Consider the following 22,812-nt stretch of genomic DNA (forward strand, 5'->3'; position numbering starts at 1 on the left):
AATATGTCTTAAAATAAAGTGACAGAGCCTGTCGTTTAAAAGGAATAAAAATTTACTGACAATATGCCATTACCGCCTATCGACTGAGAGGGTAAAGTCACCATGATTAAAACGGAGCTATTCACTTTGAACTAACTCTAGTTGACTCATCTAATGTGCCTGAGGATTGTCTATGGCAAGCCTAGAGGAAATCTTTTGTGCTTCAGTTAGCAATAAAGCTTGCAAATCATTATTCTTTTAAAAGACTAGCTAGCGAAACAAGGATACCAGCAATGTCTGAGCTCTCTGTTGCACTTTAGCCTCTATTAGACAAACATACTGCTTTAAAATACAATGTTTACATGGGAGCTTTTTAAATAACTGTGTCTATTCATTCCCTGTCTACTTTTATAATGCAGTGATATCTTTCCGCCAGTCATCATTAGGAAAACAGCAATTTTGTACAAGTATGTACAATTGCTCAAATATTCACCAAGTATAATCAATAATGATAAAAGCAATTCATGAATGACTCCCACAGCTTGCAAATCCAGTGAAGACTATTATTATTATAAATCAAATCTTCAAATCAACTGTTCTCTTTGTCATTTCAAAGGGTTAGGCCACATGGCAAGTGCATTGCTTTTTGTGTTCGGTTTTGTGGAAATACCCAACAATCTGTTACTGACAGATGTTTTGTAATCCTTTGGTGGCAGAACAGTGGTGGGATTAGGAAGCCCTTGTGAATCTTGTACTCCTTGCTCTGCACTGATAAACATGTAACTTCCATTACAAGTGTGCTGCTTGATGTCTGTGTATCTGCTACATGTACTTTAACAAGCCACATAACAGTCTATTACCCCGTTAGAAAAATGCAATTATTTATGAAGTCATTTTACACCATATTTCTGCAGGTTAGTCATATTGTCACATTTCTCATATCTATAATTTTGGTGAAGAAAATTGATTGTTTCTTTATGGAACAAACTGCCACACTGATATCACTAAGACAGACAGCAAACGGATGCGCCTAGAACTCAGGTTAAAAGACTTAATGTAACCATGTTGGGTTGACAATATCTGGAATTAAAATTCAGCCATGCATATAAAAATGTAATAAATAAATGAATGAAAATGTATGTTCTGGGTCATTTCAGATATAAGGGCGACTTTCTATACTGAAATTCAAAAGAGCAGCAGCTATCTTACACATGCCTTCTGAATGAAATAGCATTAGTGTTCCTGCAATCTAATGATTCACACACAGTAAGCATACACTGAGAGATTTGCAGGGCAGTCCTAAACATAGGTACATGCTTCTATTTCCCCTTAAGTCAGTTGACTTGGCATGGGGGTAATTTTATCTAGGGGTGCACTTCTAAACTCAAGGATATCTCACATGAAAATATACTGAGAAACTTATCACTCAAAGCTAGAACCCCATGGAAGCAGCTACAATATTAATGCTAGTGTTTGTCTCCATTTTTCAACTAAACAGAAGATTCTTTTTCCTCATGTAGCATAAAGTCCAGCCAGCCTGAATTTCTAACAAATTGCAAAATCTGTAACAGTATATCTTCCATTATGCTGCTTGTTACTTTACTAAGACAGGAAATTAAAGCAATAAAACACTTTCAAAATGATAGGGCACATTCAAGCAGTCATTTTTCTTATGTTGCCATCGTACTCTTCAAAAGGCCTTTTATGATACTTATATTAAATTCTTTGAAGTCTGAAGAATCTGTAGAGCATGTTGAATCTGAGATATAAAGCTCAAAATATTGTATCTATTCACGTGTTATTACAAACTGAGTAGTGGTAACAAGTTTTAAAAATTAAAATGCAATGGCACTAAATATAGAAGAGTGCATTTTGAGACGTGCATTGTGTATAAATGTTATTTAGAACTCCATAAATTCCACTTACCATAAGATAAATTCTTTCCTTATATGATCAAATGCACACAATTTGTGAAGATCACCGAAAGAAAAGTTATTACAGACTGAATCACAGACAAACATTGTACCGGTCATTTACTCAAAATGGGCATGTAAAATAAACTGAATTAAGCTTAGAATGCTGTTCATTCTTCATTAACCCGTCTAGAACAAGGTCACACTAGTGGCTCTGTTTAATGGCATAAATGCTATTTGAATAAGTTGATAAAAAAGCACATTAAAGGGAAGCAAAACACAAGAAGTCCAAGTGGAGGAGTAAAATCATGGCAATGTTGGCAGCACAATTATAGCAAATACATTGTGTAATGCATTTCATCATGAATACGTATTTGAAGCCTCTGAAATGAACTCTTAGTTATAGAATGAGCTTCACATCCAATAGCTGACTGACAAATGAGAGTCCATTTATGACAGACATTTCTATCAAGTCATCATTACACTGTGCCAAAGGGAAACCACAAGAGAAGAAGTGTTTCAAATAAGATTTCCTTCTCTGTAGGTCAATAATGCTGATTTCCCCAGGATTCCAATTTTTCTACTTCAGTACTCAGGAATTTAATCAGGGAAGATTTCTTCTTTTTAAATATTTTTTTCAGAGCCTCTCATATTTGACACATATAGAGGGGTGGGGAATCTAAACACATAGAATTAACATGTTTTCCGGCTCTTTCTTGGACTGTATAATTTCTAGCAGCAGATGAGATGTAGAGATGGTTTCTAATCTCGGGTTCTCCCCAACATGATAGCTCTATAGGCCGGTACTTTAAAAAAAAATCAAATACAGTCTCTCATTTGTATCCTGAAGTAGAAAATTCCAGAAAGGACTTCACCATGCATAATTCTGCTTATATGAATGGTTAGGATTTTAAAAGTTCAAGTAACAATTTCCGAGTTAGTCTGACACGTGTTATACTATTATGACTACATTTGAGGAAATATGAACACAAATATTATTAGCTGTTTCTGTAGTCCTTTATAAATGATCCTGTATCTAAAGGCCTTTGCAAATTATTGTTTTTCATCATAACAGATGTACCATTTTTGTAAGAAATCAAGATATCTTTCCATGTTGGTCACAGAAAAATCACAATTTCCCAGCAGACAAACTGTAATATCTCTCAGGATAGACTATTTTAATTTGCAGTGCTGTGAGGAGTCTGATTGCTTGAGTTTAATGACAACATTTTGAATAGCATTTTGATAGTGCTGGATTTCTTTTCTTCTTAACTGGGATGGGATCTAGAGCCCTGAGAGGGGGGTCAAGTCATGACATGGACTTGCACCCAGACACTTACTAAACATGCACTACAACATCATTAGCTTTTTGTATGTACATATTCTCACATAGCCTAACAAGAGTTATTTCAGCCCCTATCCTTGTTGTACAACTGCTCCACTCAGTAGGCATTTATTAATAGACAATTAGATCACTCACAAATTATATACATCAGTCATCAATTAATGTTTTTTTTCAATAAGCCCCTACACTTTTCTGTTCATATAATCCTTACTGACACTAATGCCTGCTCAAGTTTGAATCAGAAGCATCACTGCATATTCACACTTCAGAGAAATCCCAGTGCTGACGAGTTTAGCCCATGTGATTTTAAGAAGAGCTGATTCTTATATGCCGCTTTTCTCTGCCCAAAGTAGTCTCAGAGCGGCTTGCATTTGTCTTCCCTTTCCTCTCCCCACAATAGAACCTTGTGAGGTGGGTGAGGCTCAGTGCTGTGGCAAGGCCAATGTTTCCCAGCTGGTTGCATGTAGGGGAGCGTGGAATCAAACCTGACTTGCCAGATTAGAAGTCCGCACTCCTAACCACTACACCAAGCTGGCTCACATTTGATTGCCATCTTCCTACTAGGTTAGTGTGACCATCAAGCATGTTTGCAGTGAAATTCACAGCATCCCTAATTGTGGCTTGAAGTCAGATATTAATGAATCACTTAAAGCAAATGGGAAATCAAAGGATATGCGTGACTATCACCTATTCTCTGCATCCAAACCCTGCCCCAAACCTCAAAGCCAATATTCCGTGAGTTCTTGTTGATATTTTTTAAACCACAATACAGCAGGATTATGATGTACCAACTAACACAGTAACTCGATACACATGGTCTTATTTCCTCATTCTAAAGGGGCATGAGAATCATGATGAAGCTTGAACCATACCTTGCTTTCTTATGATCAGCAGAGACAGAATGCACTTAAAGGTAAAGGTGTTCCATTGAAATAAGGGAGATTGGTTCTTAATGCTTTATGAATCCAAAATGGCAGCACCAGCCAATGAATGTATAGTTTTAAACATACTTAAACATCCTTAATTGCAGCAGTACTTACATGAAACCTGCAGCCTTTTAAATCACCTGTGATCTTTCAGGATAGGAAAAGTGTAGCATATTCCAAGGCACATCTTTGAAAACCCAAACCCATTACTGGATTAGCAACTTTCATTGGATCAAGGGTTACCAACATTTTCTTTAATGAAAGCAATTTTATTGCTAAATCCTTCCAAACAGGATAGGACCAATTAAAATATGAAGATGGTGAAGAAAAGAACTTCGTATGACATTTTGCAAGGTCCTCAAATTAACCTGTGATGCAACCAACCTCAGTAATAAATGGATGTTTGAACATCCTCTAGTTCAGTTCATGCCCTTTTTGTTTGCAAACAAGAAGTCAGTTCCTATTCAAGGCTGCTTGGCAGGCTATTCACTTTATTCCTTCCTAAAAGTGCATGATTGATTTTTCCTACAGCCATGGCAACTAATTTTCCTACTGTGCCATCAGAAGGATTTTTGAGAATTTTTTTTAAAAAAGGAATTGCTATTGTGCTATAGCAAACTAGCATTCTCATAATATATTGCCATAATCATTGAAGTCCCAATTTTAATTTAAATAAAAGTCTCTCACCCTTAGACACAAACAGCATGCTCTTCCTTGTAACTCTACAACAGAAGGGGCTACAGTCCTACTTTCAAAAAAATGAAAGTTAGGACCAGTAAGTGTGGCTATAGATAGTTAAAATGCTAGATTGCGACAGCATCATAGAATACCTTTTTTTAAAGGCCTCTCAAAGTCTTCTGGTGGCCTGGCAGGTACAAAAAACATAGAGGCAGTGATGGCTCACGGTGAGGATACAACCATAGGTAGTTAAGTCAGTCCTAAAATACATAATATAAATTAGTGATGTAGTGTTTTAAAAAATCCTACCAATTTGTACTTGTTTAAGAGCCAAGCTGAATGTTTTGGCATCCTCAGGAAGCTTTGGATGGTTGAAAACAGTCTAGAGCAAGATTGGATTCCCAAGGTATTTGTAAACTAAAGGAACTCTAGAGCCAATTGGTGATTGTGGCCTAGGGAGTCTGTTATCATCTAGTTTGGCTCTCAGTAATCCTTTAATGGCATCCACTCCCCTTGGATTGACAGCTCTTGGCACATGCACAGTTTTGAAAACAAAGCAAGGCAGGCCTCATTGTCTGAGGGATTTGCTGCCAGTAAGATCAGCTCACATCATCTGACCACAATATCTTCAACTGTTGAATATATTCAACCTGAAATTCAAGGCATCAGTAGTGCAGAGTAGCTATATATGCTTAGCATTTCAGCAGTAGGGATGGACATGAACTGAACTATGAAGCAAAAATTATGATGAATGGCTTGGGAACTGAAGTCCAAGATGGGTTTATGGTCACAAACTTCCAAGGCAGTTTGTGTGGTTCATGCCAGTTCTTGGCCACAGCAGGAAGCCATAAAACAGCTGAGGGGATATTAATAAATAAAACTTTCTCTGCTTGTGCAGTCTCTTTAAACTTTAAAGAGACTGCACAAGAAAGCAGCCTTTCTTGTTTCGAGCACCACATTAGCAGTGTGATTCTGGAGAACCCGGGCATTCATCTGTTTCCCAGATGCCTGAGGGCACTTCCTGGACCTCCCATCAGGAATGCACCCAGGAGGCTGATGGCGGAGGCTAGCATCAGATAAGGAGTGGTCAGCTGAGTCTGTAACAGATTAATAAAGTTGGTCTGGGGAAGTCCTCAGCAAGTTCACATGGTAATCACAAGAGTGGGAACCAATACAACTGAAGTTCAATCCAGACAAGACTGAGGCACTGCTGGTCAATGACAAAGTTGTTCAAAGATTGCAAAATCAATCTGTCCTGGAGGAAATTGTGCTGTCTATGAAGGAACAAGTTTGTAGCTTGAGCTTTCTAAATGCAGACACTGTATAGGCACCACAAGGATAACTTCATCATCCCTTCTAGTCATGTACAGTCCAGCGTCCTCAATAAGTGTGCATAAGTTGGCAGCCCTGATCTAATAGTTTTATGCCATAATATGCTGCCTCCCCACATGACCAGATTTATGATGTCCAGGGCTGCATTGCTATCTGATGGGACAGATCGATATAAAGAGGTTTGTGTGTATATGTATGTATGCAAGTTTGTACGTATATATGTATATGTGTATATATAAAAACGTCTATGTTATTCCTTTTGTGTTCTACATTTTAAAGTAGCTATTAAGTTGAGTTGTTTTCAGAACCATATATTATTACATATAGCAATAAAATACTATTGGGTTTTTTTTAATGTGCTTAATAATTAGTTTAGCCCATCCCCCTGCTTCCAGCAAGACACGATAATCAGTAAGGCCAGGAGATGCACAGCTTAGATGCACAGTTTAGAAGGGGGAGAAAAGGACTGAAAATTCTAATCCCCACAGCATGATCCTTAGCTTCCTTCTTTTAAAGTAAATCTAGTTTTAAAAGTAAGTAGAAACAAGGAGCTCACTGGAATCCAGATGTTACTTGAACACCAGGCTTTCTTTTAGGTAAACAAACTACAAAGATGCACACAAGATAGAAAAACAGAAATAAAAGTCCTTAATGGTTGGAAAGAGGTTGAACAGAGGCTATCCACCCAATAGTGCTGACAGTGAACATTTCAAGAATCTTAAACATTAAATTGAACTAGGTTCATTTGCAATTTAGATTTCACACTATAATACCATTTGGTCCCCCACTGACATTATTTTATCCTATTCAAACAATAATATAATTAACAGAGAATGCTCACAGCCCTTCTGGCCTTATACAAAAGGAAAACTATTTTGAAGTACTTTAGAAACTTGGTACATCATTAGATTTACTATAAGGCAGAGGTTTCTTCTCACATTAAATTAACTTACAATTCAGAACTGTTGTACTTATTGGTCTTTGTAATCCCTAACCCCCTCAACATTCTGCTAGATGGATGAATATGAAATAGGCAAAACAGCTTTAGGGTGTGAAGCAGAAATAAGAGATAATGAAAACTAGAATTAAATTCATGGGTTCCATTTGTTTTCTCCGCATGCTTAATAGAGCCTCCCATTGTTAAAGGCTCTGTAAGTAATCATTGATTTTAGACTGTTTAAAATGAGAAAGGAGTTGTACAGTGGTAACATGACAGAAATTTTACACACAAGCACACACAATGTATTAGTAAATAAAGAACTAAGGTTCAAAGCTCGTTGTTGTAACTTGTGGAAGCAACCACTGTTCCTAGCATGTGTTACTTTTATCCGTCCTTGGCTCTGGTAGAATCTGTGTAGGTAAGTTAAGAACACTATAGCTACATTACTAGAACTCAATAAAATGCATCTGTTGTTTTCCACAGTGCCCTGTGCATAGCAGTTGATTGCACATGATTACCTACTGAATAGTCACTTAGCATAAAGAAAATGGGTGCCTGATTCAGGCTTTCTCTGAAATAGATGATTTATCTGCAGCATCAAAGTTGACCACCTATCAAGAACTGCACTAACAGATACTAGTCTGATTCCACATGTAAATTTCCTTTGCTGGATAGAGTGGACTCTTGCAACCAGTGAAAATTTCATCATGTGACAATCATAAATGTACCAAATAATTTAAATACTCATTTGTCAACTGCATGAAATGTGTATGGCACCTCATTTCAGCCTTTGCCGTAGAATTTCTTCCAGAATTTGCCATGGGAGACAGGTATATGTTCAGTAATTTCCAGTATATAATCTGACATGCTATGATTATCAATACAAAGAGCAGTGACACAACGTACAATCTGGCTAGTAATAAAAATGCATACCTTTCATCCTTCCTTAATGTAAAGTTATAAAGAAAAACCTTCATCAGGTTAGCTGGGGTATACTGAGGAATATGGCATGACAGTTATCTTTAGCAGCTTCACTCTGAGATGTTTCTTCTGCCACAAAAAGATGGACCTGAAAGGGTTAAAACGGGACTAGTATTAACTTTTTCATTTCTAAACCAAACCTTTTAAGGCATGTGCCACACACTGTTGTACTCATCAAGGATTAACCGCATGACAAAGTTGAACTTTTAACACCAAGTCACAATGAAACTGTGGGAGAGCAAGAAGAGGTCACAGAGCTGAAATGTAAATTTTTCAAAACTTCATAGCACTAAATGAAATCTCTTATTTTTATAACCATTTCCACAATAATTTAGATATAGGACCATGGCAGACCTAAATAGAAAGCCCTATATAGAATTATGGCAGAATGTTAACTTCTCACTAAGCTGCAGCTTGTCTGAGACTAAGAAAATGCCTCTAGGCCCAGTAAGGAGCTGTCTTCTTAGATCTAAAGAATGTGGGATACACTAGCAGGCAACGTATCACTGATAGAGAAACCAATACATGGAGAATAGTTTGGAACATTCATACCCAAAATATGAAGCAATGAAGAATTCCTGAACAGTAGAAAGCTGTGATCATACTCTAACTAAAATGTAATAGAAATTAATGGAACAGAACCTATTAGCCTATCATTAGCCTGAACTATTAAATTATCAATATTTATACAACTCAACCTGATTCCTCATGCATTTCTTCAGCGCAAGGCTCATTGAGCAAAATGTTTGAGAATTAGAACTACAATATGCTTATGAACAATACACCTGTGATTTCTTTTTCAAGAGTGGAGTACTTTTATTAATTCTCATACAACATGCACAATAATGACAGAAATAACACATAGAAAAGGTTCCTGATTGTTTTAGTAGTATGTAGTTAAAAATGATAAGGAGAGCTGTAGAGTAGGGAGAAATAATTATTGACAACTTTATTAGTTTTAGTTGTGGCAGTTTTAAATGAATTATTTTAAATTAGTGATTTTTAATGTATTTTATTCTGTTTTGCTACTGATTCCAATGTAAGCTGCCATGAGTTAGAAAGTTAGTTAAGAAATATTTTTGACAGCAACAATATGAAACAATACCCTGAAAATTTCTTTGTTTACCAACTTGAAGTTTACTAACTGAATATTATATCAAGGACTCCAAATGTCCAGATATCTGCTCTTAATTGTCCAAATACGGCCAACTGACTTTCAAGACAGAATGTGGTGCCATAACACCAAAAAGGGGTCTTTGGTGACCACACATGGGAAGCATCTTGTATCTATCTTTTTGGGAGCCTCTAATTTTATGAATTTTAAGTGGCGGATGAAAACATTTTTGTTTTCCCAGCCTTTTCATGAATGTCAGTTTAGTTGAAACACATAATTCTTTCCCCATTCATTTTGGAATACAGGCACACACACACACACACACACACACAAGCAAAACGGCCTGTAAATGGCTTGGGTGTACAGTGAAGAATGCTTGTCTCTTCCATATTGTGCAACTGTTTATTCCTAACTTGGTAGTGGTATCATGGTACTTGTCAAGATGCTTCCTGATATGCACTTGCTTCTTCCCCAAAACTACACCTTATTTAAACAGAAGGTGCTTCAAGTTTCCAGGACATATTGCCTTTGGGTCTTCAGGGAGTCCCATTTAGAATCAGCTGCCCACATCATAGCACACTGTGGATTATAAATTTGCAACCTCTGTAACTGAACCAGGAGACATTTTGTGATTATTCTTACTCTTCATGATTGCAATTTTGTGGTGGTACCTATGACCCCGTCTCAAAATTCCAAAAGTCCCCACAGATTTAAAAGTGTTGGGGACCCCAGTAGTAGTCTACAGGCTACACAGAAGAGACTTCATGCAGACTATCTACAAAGAAATGTACAGAAGTGATGCAGTCTCAATAATGAGTACTGAGTATATTTAGAAAAAATGATTGGCTATCAGCAATAGAAATGTGCATTAAAGATAAATTTGCTATAGTTTAGTTTTGGCAAACTAGCCTATTGCAGAGGCAATGGAAGGAAAATTGTTTGGGTATACCTGAATTACCTCAATCCTATGCCCATGCTGGATAATGCACTTTCAATGTGCTTTTGCAGCTATATTTTCCTGTATGGAACAGGAAAATCTTCCGAAGTGCACTGAAATTACATTGTCCAACATGTGCATAATGGGCCCTAGTTTCAGTATAGAAATTTGAATTCGGATGATTCAAATACAGCTATGTCAGTTCAGGCTTTGAGGCATTTAAAGGGACCTGGATGTCCATTTAAATATCTCTGTGCTCACCAAACAGCTCATGCCATGGAGGAAAATCTGTCTGAGGGATCAGCTGTTTGTTGGGCTGTGTGGCAGGGGCAATTCAAACTGCCTGGATCGACTTGGGATGTGGAGATGTGTGGGTGGCTTGGATGGCTTGGATCAGGGGACATGGGCTCAGCACTGACAAATCAGCCCCATGCCCACCCTGCCTGATCCAAGCCAGAGTTGAGGAAACAAGGCGTGGGGTTCACATGTTGACACCATGCATCCCTTCCCTAATACAAGTTGGCAGCCGACTCCTAAGGGGTTGGGGAGGCAGGACATGAGGCTCTCAATAGCCTCTGAGGAGTCTGCAGGGCAAACAGCTGCTTTTTTTAAAAGTTCCAATTGTTTGGTGAGGGCTTTTAATATTTCCCCAGAAGGCCCTCTGGAGCATGGAGAGGCTGCTCTTAACAGCTTCATAGGGGTCTGCTGCTGAGAAATTTAAAGTTCCCACAAATCCTTAGAAAAAAATCAGCTGTTTGTTGACCTCAAGGTCTTTCTCAATGAGCAGGCTGAATCAAGCCTGAATAACTTCTGATGCCTTAATTGGCTCATTGAAACTGATGGAATGTTAATTTGGCTCAGGTAAGTCTGAAAAGTACCCAAGTCAGCAGTGATTCAAGCACTTTTGGGCTTATCCAAGCTGAATCTTCAATTCTTATTCAGCAATCAGCTGAAAGCAAATCTTTTAAAAGATCGATGCATCATTTCATGTAAATCTAAGCATAAAAAATCATATGGAGCTCTCACAAGATCCCAAGAATCATGTCATAAATGCAGGATTTGTAGTTACCAATACAACCTAGCCCTTTCAGGTACTTGACAGTCTACCTGTATTGTATTTCTAGATCTATATTGAACCCAGAAAGTTTACTGAGTACACAGCAAGCCACAATACACAGTTGGTAAGCTTTATTTGGCTTGGTGAGCAACAAAGAAATCTGAATCATAACATATTTCTTCCTCACAGTATTGCTTGCCTCAGCAGGACAAATAGTAAAACTGTTGATTCTTCCTCACAATGGTGTTCATCAAACCAGAACACCAACTCGGCTTACATTTTTATTTTATAGTTTAGTGTTTCCTAATTGTAATACAAAAACCATTTGCAGGACTGGCATCATTCCAAATACTATGTATTATCACTAGAGCCAGGACTTTTATGCAGTTGGATACTGGTTTTATTCTTTTAACTATTTTCAACAATATTGCTGCTATTTAATCCAAAATGTACTTCACAATTAAATGCACAATGAAAAGCCCTTAATGGGTACCTAATACACCTGGAAATAGCATATGAGAACCACATAATCGGTATTTCAAAGAATTCACTACAAATTCATGGGACATTCTGTTGACAGAACAATTTGACCAAATCTTTCCCAGCAGATCAGTTATGAAGTCAGAAAGAATTATTAATAACTTTAAGAGAACATTAGATCTTCAACAACATTTTTTTAAATGAAGTATACTTACAATTTTGGATATTAACAAGTGAAGAAATGGGTAGACATCATTAATAAGTATTATGAGCATTCATTTTACTTTAGACCAGTGGTCCCCAAACTGCGGGCCACGGCCCGGTGCCGGGCCGCAAAGGCCATGGCGCCGGGCCGCGGCTCCCTCTCCCCACCCCCCCGCAGTAAAAAACTTCCCAGGCTGCAAGCTTGCGGGAGGGTGGGGAGAGGGAATCAGGGCCGGGCCACGCATCGGGCTGCGATTCGGCCCGTGATTCGGCTGCGCATGGTGCATTTGTGCATGAGCAATGCGCGGGCGCGGCCCGATGCGCGGGCGTGGCCCACGGGCGCGGCCCGATGCACTGCCGGTCCCCAGCCTCAGAAAGGTTGGGGACTACTGCTTTAGACAACTATTTCTGGCTGATAAAATCCTTGAAGGATATTCTACCAGGCCTTTATGATTCAATAACTGCTATAAAAATAAACCTCTTAAGTAACAGACCTATTGCTTCCTTCTTATTATATGCTTAACAGAACTTTGCCCCAAACCATAACAAAATGAACAACTATTCAGAACAGACTGTTTTAATTATTGATGTTTTCAGCAAGTTTTCCCCATCTTCCCTGTGTTTCATACAAAATGCTTGAAAACAGTGCTCTCCCATATATGGGCCCATAAGGAAATGCAAAAATATATTCTGCACCCTCTTATAATTTCAGGAAAAAATATAGGCTCAGAAACAACACAGAATCATCTCCATTATGCTGTATCAAATTATTTTCTACCTGTTTGCCTGTGTACCAATTTTAACTTGACACTCATCGCAGGAAATCAGGGCAGCACACATGGCTCTCCTCTGCTCCATTTTATCCTCACAATAACCCAGTTTTCATTATTAGTCTGTTTCTATAGTTAAGCAGACTGAGACTCAGACATCTATTATTGGCAAATGCTTATCAATAAAACAATAATTGAGGATTGGAAAACTCAAACACTTTTTGCTAATTCATTCCTATTGTAGAATTCTGTCTCTAGACAGGAGACAAAGATATCAGCAGTCCAAAGGTTGACTCAAATATTGTAACTTAGCGAAAATCCAACTCAATGGATACAGTGTAGATTTATAAAACTACTTCTAATAAGGAGAGAACAGAGAGATATTTTTCTATTTCCCATACTTGAGTCACCCAATGAACTTGATTGCTTATACACACAGAACAGACAAAAGAAAACTTTGTGAACCTGTCCAAAATTATTTTACAAATCGGTGCTACAAAATGTGATTATCTCTAGAGTAGTGGGAAAAAAAAAACCCAGCCTTTGGGAGCAGAATTGGAAAAAGACCCCTTGCAGCCCTGATTGTCTTTTGCATTATTTTTTCATATTGGTCTTCATCACTTGCAAAAGGTGAAGCTGAGATGTTACCAATGAGGTTTGATTACATGCCCTTTTTTGCCTTTATTGGCATACACAAGCAAATATAATCAACGGAACCGCTTATAGTTACAACACAAATTGAATCAGGCATTAAAACACTATACATTCAATTCATGCTAACTCATTGACAATAACAAAAGCCTTGCTGCAGCTTCAATCGCCTCTGGATTCTGACTAGACATGAGGAAAACTACCTTAATCATCCAGTTGGCATTTCCCATCACCAAACAATGAACCAAGAAGTTTAAGATGAATATTAGACTAAAAAGGGCAATACAAAAAGACATGAGGTAATGTTTCTCTCTCACATCCATAGGGGAAAAATCTCTCTAAATAGGGAGTTTTATTAAATATCCCTTGTAGAAGGGTGGTTACATGCTTATGTTATTTAAAACAAACAATTTGAAGGAAAGGAAAGGGACAATTTCTTCCCAAAAGCACCACTGTAGCTATTGATAACAGCTGCAAACGTTGCTAAACGGGGAAGAAAAAACATAGAAGGAGGCACTCCAAAGCTACCTCTTCCAAAGACCCGTTTTGTGTGCCATAAAAGTATGGCATTAAATATATGACCCAGAACTAAAAACTACACATCTATTGATTTATTGTACTATGGCTCCAAACCAGGTACAAAACCCACACATCTAACCATACCTTTCCATAGCCTATGCAGTATCTTTGTGGATTTATAGTATGGGATTCACTTCCCCTATCAGGAGATACTAAGAGACAAACTGCACATCATGTGGCAGATCTGTAATCATATCTTCTGAAGTCTTTGCGGTGGGGGGGGGGAGCTCAGAGCAGCCACTGAGGGAGTAGATTAATTAGATTGTGCTCATGGTGCTTAGAAAGCAGAGTTTCACTTCATTACATTGCATTCTTGATTAAACTACCCCTTGAAAACTAATCTTAGTTGCAGTTAGGAAAAATAGACAAGAAACACATTTTTTACCTATCTCTATCCCTAATTCATAGAGGCAGTGTGGCCTTTCTTTCAATGGGGAATATAACATGGGGAGAATGGTTATCCTGTCCCTGCCCAGTGCTCAAACACTGATAGAGGGCTGACATGACTGCTTTGAAGACTTAAAAAAAATAGCTCTCTTGCATAATATGTAGCTAGCCCTAAGAGCCAATTCTGAGGGAAGCAATTATACGAATTTCACCCTCATGATTCATAGTCTAGGAAGGTTTATATATGTGTGGGCTTCTAACAATGCCACATTCACAGAGCTTGGTTTCAATCCCGGGAATGAAGTGTCAGTGAATACATATAGCAATTAAACTTTGAACATGTCCAAGAGCAGGCACTTAAAAAATTTGTCTCCCTCTTCTCCCAAAACAGCACCCTTCATTTCAGCTCCCATTCATCTCTATAGCATTTCTGTGAAAATATGGAACTTTTACATTAATATTAAGCCCCAGGAAAAGTTTTGTGAAAGTGGAAAGCTAGCTCACTACTCTATGATTTATAACTGGCCCTAAGATTTGAAATAATTTCATTACTACATGGATCTTTTTTACCTAATGGACCAATAGTGCCGTGCACACATTACAAAGTGTGTTAGGAGCTTAGTGTTTTTAATTGGTTTTGTCCAATTTACAGCAAACATACAGTATTTACAGCAAACATACACATATAATGTGTTCAGGTGGATAGCCATGTTGGTCCAAAGCAAAAGAACAAAGTTTGAGTTCAATGGCATCTTTATGACCCACAAAGTTTAATTCTGGGTATAAGCTATTGTGTGTTCTTCTGATGAAGTATGCACGCATATGAAAGCTTATACTCAGAATTAAACTCCATTGGTCTTAAAAATGCCACTGGACATACATTTAATTTGTGTGTGTGTTATGTGCCATGTTTCTTACTAATGACAATCCTATGATTTAATGAGATCCCAAATGTATTTTTGTTTAACAGCTTTGCACAGATCTTGCAAACTGAAGACCATGGCTTCTTTTGTTGAATCAATGCATTTCAGGTTGGTACCTCCTCCAAACACTGAAAACACATCAAACACCACTATATTACCAGCAAAGACTGGGGAAAAATATAAATACAACAAAAGATAGGCTCTTTAAAAAGACAGCATAGCAGTTTCAAACTGGTATCAAAAGATTTGGCAACTAGAATTGTATTTTCCTTTACTTTCTGCCTATATTTTTAAAAATAGAAATAAGAAATTACCGTGTTTGGAAGAAAAAAACCCCTCAAACTTTCCTTTTTTTAATCCTTCAAGTACTGGTAGAAACAGGCTGTGACTGATCAGCTATCTGCTGTAGCAATCAATCTTACTTTCAAATGTAATAATCAATTGGTGTCAGACAGAAAAGTAGCAAAGAAAGTTCACAAGTGTGTGGAACTGAACATGTTATCTAGTCCTGTTGTACAATGATCAATTTGTTGACAGAACAGCTGCTTGTCTTATTCTCTGCAAGATCCAATCTATATTCTGCTACTCTTCTGCCTTCAACAGGGAGATTCACGACATATTTTTGGCTTTATGGTCCTCTGCTTTGTTTAAAAAACACATTTTTATACGTCTGTTGCTGTTATACAGTACTTATGGAATTGATCTTCCATGCAGACTTTCCCATGCACTATTTCATAACCCGAGCTATCTCAACTGTGCACAGAACATCCAAGTCAACTCTCCAAAACAAGTCACTGAGGGGTTCCGCTGCCAATAGCAATACTTCAGAATCCACCGAAGTCAGACTACTACATAAAGTTTGATTGGAAATATTAACTCAGCAAAGATTCTAGGGTTAAGCAAAACCGCACATATTCTGACTTGGGCTGATCCTGCATTGAGCAGGGGGTTGGACTAGATGGCCTGTATGGCCCCTTCCAACTCTATGATTCTACGATTCTATTCTCTCCAAGCCTCAAAGAAAGTCTTCAAAATGTCTGGCAGAAAACTCTAAAACTATAATTGTTTAATTCTAAACCATGCTCTTCTAATTTTGAAACTGCATGTTGGTGTAATGGCTTGCTACATTGTTTTTTAAAAGATTTAAATATATATTTTTCAAAGCATATTGTTGATGAATCTATATCTGTTTGAAATACACGGTGTATTGAGATTTTGGAGTGCAAAATCTTTTGAAAGTATAATGGTTAAAAAGCAGCAGACGTTAATCTGGAGGTTTGATTCCCCACTCATCCACATGCTTGGATTAGTCACAGTTCTCTTAGAGCTGTTCTTGCAGAGCAGTTCTCTCAGAGTTCTCTCAGCCCTACCTATCTCACAGGGTGTCTGTCATGAGGAGAGTAAGGGAAAGGTGTTTGAAAACCTCTTTGGGACTCCTCTGGATAGTGAAAAGCAGAGTATAAACAAACAGCTCTTCTTCTTTTAAAGGAAAATTTACACAACTGCCCTGGCTTGGATGGCCCAGACTAGCCCAATTTTAACAGATCTCTGAAACTAAGCACCAGCAGCTACTTAGATGACCAAGGAAGTCCATGGATGCTACAAGGAGACTGGCAATGGCAAATCACGTCCTTAACATCTGTTGCCTTGAAAATCCTCTACGATCACTGTACATTGGTGACCGTTTGATGCCCACAATCAAACAGTTGTTTTTTTTTTTCATTTACAAATGTTATTGGCTAATCACTGAATAACACTAGTGAAATAGTGAAAGGAAATAATGTGGGGGTTAGGGGAATATAAGGTACCCATACCAGAAAGTCCTTGCAGGATCCCCTTTTGTTTTACTTATTTCAAACATTTGATGTCACCTTTGCACTTAACATGGAAGTGGGCAATCAAAAATATTAAACTTTTAATTAGCTTGGAGTCTGTATGTTCTGGGCAGCCAGTGGATTTTGCCTAAAGTAAAACTGGAAGTGAATTTTGAGGCTGTTCATGAGGTGCAGTTTCAAGACTACCGAAAGAATTGTTGTAAGGAATTCCAAATATCTCTGCTTTCATGAACACAGAGATTTAAAAGGAAAAAGTTTTCAAGATGAAAGTGAAATGAAGTGTGTCTATAAAACAAAAAAATGGTAACGTGCTAAATTCAGTTGGAGTTTTTCAGCTGCATCTGCTGCTCCATTAGTGACAAGAACATATCTTAACTGTGTGATTTGCATAAGGCTTGCATAGCTGCAATAAGCCTTAAGCATTTAATACAGAACCATATTATTTAGGATCATATTATTTCTAGGATCAAATCTACTATCCAGATTCCTTTCCTATTATGAGGAACATTTGTAGCACTAGTTTGCTGAATGTGAGGTGACTGAGGTATAAACAAAAGTGTTCTGATATTTTCCTCAAGGAAACAGTTTCCTTTTCTTAAATAGACTCTAACTACATCCCACGGAGCAGTATTGTGTACGATGTTATTAGAGTGATCAAAAAGATCAAAACATGGTACTAGACAGAATGAAGTAAAAGACCATCCGTACTTGTGGAACACCTATATTATGTTGCTTGCATATTTATCTTATCTTATGAATTTGTACAATTTCAATGAAAGAAGGCCTTTCCTGCTTCACATTTTCAGAGAACCGGGGTGGGGGAATCTGTTAATTCCATTTCAAGGAAGCCAAAAGGACAGCTATGTAACTGCCAGTATTCAACAGACAATTTCATCTACGTGCAACCCATGCCACACTTTACCTTCTTCAGCATAATCCTGATATCCTGTATTGTTCAAAGCACCCTAAAGTTGTCATGCTTTATAGCTAATGCTAATGTTGAAAATATTTTTAAAATATTGTAGTTCTCTGGGTTAGGTAAAGATTTTTTCCACATATACGACTGGGATTTCTACTCTTTCTTCATAGAATATTCAAACACTGAAAAAATTACCTATGGACATTTTTGAAGGGCTATAGGAATGATGCTGCTTTTTGAAAAGGGCTCCTTTCAATAAATTACCCCGATTTATATTTTAAGAAATAAAATTAACTGTTGTTTCCATCAATGTGTGTGTGTGTGTGTGTGGGGGGGAACCCAAATAACCAGAATTTTGCCACCAAAATATATATTAGTATAGTTTAAAAATATTCTTCTTAGGTAAGTAAAGCTGGCAACTAAACAATGCAATCCTAAACAATGTGGACTTCAAAGGATTTAGAAAGACCATTTAAGACTTCACTGTATAATGACTAAACTATTTCCATTCTCAGGTTTTTAATGTTTGGTTTAATAATTCACAATATCATTCCTGCAATAGGCATACTTAGCCTAATTATACAGTTTGTTCATTACTAAGCTTGGTTTTTCATGAGATTAAAATTTTCTACAGAGAGACCAAAGGACAAGATTATCGGATTAGCCATGTCGTGTGAATATGTTGAATACCTAGAACAAAACACATTGGTGCAATCTGGTCCCTAGAGATATTTTAGAAAACTCAGCAGGGCTGCTGAAAGTAGGATCTCAGCTCTGATCGTTATGGGAATAAAGATTTCATGAATCCAGTAATCTGTTTTGTAAAGGCCATTTAAAATAATATTAATCAGGTTCTCATCGCATGCATCTTCCTATCCAAAACATACTCTCAAATAGTATAAATTGTTATTTAACTCTTCCAGCTATATACTTGGCAGTGCTTATTTTGAGCAGATTTTTCTTTAGTTTTCAGAAAATAAGGTGACATTTTATGCTATTCTGATATGCCACTGTGCCATGGCTCAGAACAATTATACATTCAGCAAATATGGGGGGGAAATGTAACTAATGTACTTTTTGCATCATTGATGTATATCAGGAAAAGTTATACTGAGGGGTCTGAACAAATAAGCTCCTCTTGTACTCTGTACAGTATGCATCATACTGTATGTGATTTAGGGTTGCCAATTCTGGGTTGGGAAAGTCCTGGGGATTTGGGGATGGAGCCAGTGGGAAGAGCAGTTTCGGGAGAGGAAGGACTTCAGCAGGGTATAATGCTATAGAATCTAACTAGCAGCAGCTGCTTTCTCCAGGGGAACTGATCGCTGTTGTCAGTAGAACACATACCAGACCAAGCGTCCATCTAATTCACCATCCTGTATCAGAGAGTGGCCAAATAGTTCCTCTGGACGTCCAACAAAAGGTGCCAGAAAACGCAAGCCTTATCCTGATGTTCAGCAGAAGTTTACCACCTGGGAATATGGGAAGTTTCCTTCAGTCATCATGGCTAGTATTTACGAACTATCCTCCATAAGGCTGGATGGCTTTTAAAGCTATTTTGCCTGTGGCTATCACTATATATTTGGGCAAGAAATTTGACATTTTCATCATTCATTGTATAATGAAGACTTTCCTATTGTCCATCTTGAATGTACTGGGTGTAAACTGCATGGAGCTTTTATTTCAACCCCAGATCGATTTAGTCCCTGCCCTCTACACAGAATGCGATTTCCGTTTGGATTTTTGGCAATTTAAATTTTCCTTCTGCAGCAAGAAGGATTGATTCGGAGTGACCCTACCTTTATTGTGCGATATCTCAGAGTGCTTTTAATCCTGAATATCCATTTGGGAAAGAAAGAGAACCTCCGATAGGCTACACCTGGTCATGTAACACGCTTGCCTTAAAGGAGAAGCCCCTAATTTCTCTCAACTTCTGTCGGTCCTGGATTTTTCCTCCCTCCTTTTTCGATCCTCTCCCCCACCCTTCCAAGAAAAGAAAGAGGCTCCCTGCCTGACTCCTCTCCTCCCACTCTTCAAGAAAAGAAAGAAAGAGGCTTGCCTCCCTCCCCCCCTTCTGAGCCTCCCTAACCACGTGCAGAAGACTTTCCTGTTTCAATGGGGGGTGGGGAGAAGAACACCCGGGTTCAAAGCGATCTGAATTCAACAGGATTGACAATGGAATAAAGAAAGTACAGACTCTGCCCTGCTCATCAGCTTGACTGGAGGCACTCAAGCGCTGTAATTTTGGAAGAGGGAGAAAAAGTTCTTTGTCAACTCTCTCCACCCTGTGCATAATTTTATAAACATTAATCATGCCCCTAGTTGTCTCTTTTCTAAACGGAAAAGTCCCAGACTCTTCTCTCTTTTCTGATAGGAAAGCTACTTGAACACCTGATCATCTTGTTTGCCCTCTTCTATACTCCAGCTCTACGGTGTCCTTTTTGAGATATGGGATCCAGAACTGCACACACTTTTCCAGATGTAAAGTTGGGAGATCTCCAGGTCCAACCTGAGACTGGAAAACCCAATGTGACTATTGGCCTATGGTTAGTCACCTAAGTCAGATTTTGATCCAATTTGTTTCTGACAAATCAGTTAGATAAATCTATGAAGAAGAAGAAGAAGAAGAAGAGTTGGTTATATGCCATTTTTCTCTACCTGAAGGAGTCTCAAAGGCCCATTATGCATCGGCCATAAAATCCCCAATAATGCTCGCTGCCGCTGCCAGCACGGGCACCTCCCACCCTAGGGCTACAGAAGGCCCGCATTAAGCAAACGCAGGATTTTCCGTAGCTTCCTGGGTAAGCTGGGGCTGCAGTGGGCCGGTGCTGTGCATAATCACCAGTACCAGGCCTATTGGCCTGCCCAGCCCTGACCCTACAGTGTCCCTTAAGGGACACCGCACGCCCCTGTGGGCTCCGTGGAGCCATGGAGCTGGCAGAGGTGACCCCCTGGACCCACCAGTGTGTTTGGAGGGGGCCTGGCCCCTCCCCACTTCCCCCATCCCCGCTGCTTACCTCAGCCGCCAGTGATCCAGCCCTCCTGGCCCCGGCATAAGTCAGGGCAACCCAGCATGCCCCGCTCCCGTGTGTACATGGGAAATGGTGGGGCATCATGCCCTGCCGCAATGGCACAGCACCAGCGTGGGGAAGCTGCCACCATGCATAAAGGGTCAAAGTGGCTTACATTTGCCTTCACTTTCCTCTCCCTATAACAGACACCCTGTGAGGTAGGTGGGGCTGAGAAAGCCCGGATATTACTGCTTGATCAGAACAGCTTTCTCAGCAACGTGGTGAGCCCAAGGTCACCCAGCGGATTGCATGTGGAGGAGTGCGGAATCAAACCCAGCTCACCAGTTTAGAAGTCCACACTCCTAACCACTACACCAAGCTGGCTCAGAAGAATACAGATAAACTGTAATGGGTGTTACATTGTGTTGACTTAGATAACCAATAATAATAATAATAATAATAATAATAATAATAATAATAATAATAATGTAGCATAATTATGTAGCATAATTATGTAGCATAATTATGTAGCATAATCATGTAGCATAATAATAATCATTATTATTATTATTAATGATACTTGAACTCTTAACATCCAGGGTTTTGTACATACATGCTATCAAATTAACTGTTTTGTTGCCTTTACTTCATAATTCGTGAAAGCTACGCAATTCCATATTATACTTTCTGTCAGAGAAACATTAATTTATCATACTTATTTTTGCCATTTATTTATTCTGTGATATGTATTCCTGACATAAATAAATAATTTCTTCGTATGTAATCAAATGCAAAGTTCTTCATCTTTAGATCTTTAGTTCTTCATCTCCATGGACACCTACTTGGAGATAAAAATTTTCAGGGACTATTCTGAAGCCCTCACCTACTTCACTGGATCCGCCAGTCCCTTTTATGTCTCATAGTACATGTTTGATGTAAACCTCTATATTCTATCATCATCTGAACATAATAGGGAAAACTACATCAGTTACATTTTAAAAGCAAACTTAATTAATGAGTTTATATACTGTTTACAAGGTATACCTTAGAGCAGATTCTTTGTATAAGGTCTAAAACATTTTATAATTCTGCTTATTGACACTAATAAGATATTTAAATTCCAATAATATGAAGGCATGGATTAAGAATAGGTGGTTCACGATCTAGGATCAGGGTTTAAAGAAAACCTGCTTTTGTCTTTTATTTAGCCATTGTTTTCTGGCCTCAGCCCAAATTACTGCAGCATGGTGGTTAACAGACTGATTTGGAAGAGGTCTTTGGAAGACGTTATACATTCACTTATTGCAGTATTGATTGCTTAATCCTCATTGGTTTGTTATTCAGCATCAAACAATTTAAGATCAATTGGGTTTGTTTCAATTGAGATTATAGAGTAAAAATGGAGAGATCAAAAAAAAAAAAAACAGAAATAACCCAGGCAATATATTATTTTAGTAGTAACAATTCAATCAAGCCCATGATATTGATAAATATGAGCATATGAATAAATCTTGTTAGCTTTTCTTAGTTAAAGGAATCAGTTTATCAATAATAATACAGCATTTTAATATGTATTTTTCTACTTCACCCTTAGAGATGAAAACACAACGGAATGATCTTTTCAAGACTTGCAATGGATAATTATTACATAAAATGCTGGTTTTACTGTATATATATTAAACATTTAACATTTGGTGTTCCAAAAACATGCAGTTTAAAACATTTTATGTAACACACTAGGGGCAAAGCCCATTGTATCCAGGAATACAACGGGTGCTAGAGCTTGACAGTGGAAAGAGGAAGGGGAGGAGTTGTCCAGTTTCTAAGGGCATGAGGTTGAATGTGTGTGAT

General features: G+C 38.2%; 1 protein-coding gene across 22 annotated transcripts in view; it reads right to left on the bottom strand.

Moving 5' to 3' along the window:
- TENM3 (teneurin transmembrane protein 3) overlaps positions 1-22,812 on the bottom strand; it is a 1,688,047-nt gene that overhangs the window by 875,548 nt on the left and 789,687 nt on the right. For all 22 annotated transcript variants that reach the window (XM_077302333.1, XM_077302335.1, XM_077302356.1 and 19 more), the window contains one exon: positions 8,047-8,182. The gene's annotated coding sequence lies outside the window, so the exon portion shown is untranslated. The remainder of the gene's footprint in view (positions 1-8,046; positions 8,183-22,812) is intronic.

Source organism: Paroedura picta, chromosome 10 (assembly GCF_049243985.1).
Source record: "Paroedura picta isolate Pp20150507F chromosome 10, Ppicta_v3.0, whole genome shotgun sequence".
In the NCBI taxonomy this organism is placed as follows: domain Eukaryota; kingdom Metazoa; phylum Chordata; class Lepidosauria; order Squamata; family Gekkonidae; genus Paroedura; species Paroedura picta.